The sequence below is a fragment of the Girardinichthys multiradiatus genome, chromosome 20 (genome assembly GCF_021462225.1).
Source record: "Girardinichthys multiradiatus isolate DD_20200921_A chromosome 20, DD_fGirMul_XY1, whole genome shotgun sequence".
In the NCBI taxonomy this organism is placed as follows: domain Eukaryota; kingdom Metazoa; phylum Chordata; class Actinopteri; order Cyprinodontiformes; family Goodeidae; genus Girardinichthys; species Girardinichthys multiradiatus.
The window spans coordinates 14,132,372-14,132,847 of NC_061812.1; positions in this window are offsets into that span (position 1 = coordinate 14,132,372).

Here is a 476-nt window from a genome sequence, read left to right on the forward strand (position 1 = left end):
TTTTTTTTTTTTTTTTTGCCTCATTGTGTGTGTGTGTGTGTGTGTGTGCGGTGGGGGGTGGGGTTGAAGTAACTTTAAATTTAAAATGTTTCGTTTAGACCCCACAAAAAGCCAAAACCCTCAGATTCACCAATAAAATAATTTATATGTTCTTTTTTTCTTAGAAATCTCACTATGACGACACATTTCACAAATTCGTGACCACTGAAACATTTGCAGTAAATATCAAACACCCCCAGAGTGGATCATACTATTGAAAAGATAACGGTAACAGTTGGAGGTGTTTTTTGGCTGGTTTCCGCTGTTTGCGCAAAGTGAAGGATGTGGCGCAGAAGCAAGTTAAGCAACGGATTCCACTACTTCCTGCGGAGCTTTGTCTGAGCGCGCAAAGCTCAGGGCGTGCCGCACACAGGGCTTTTTTTTTTTTTTTTTTTAGACATGAAATCTTATCATTCTTGGGCGCGGAATGATAAGAA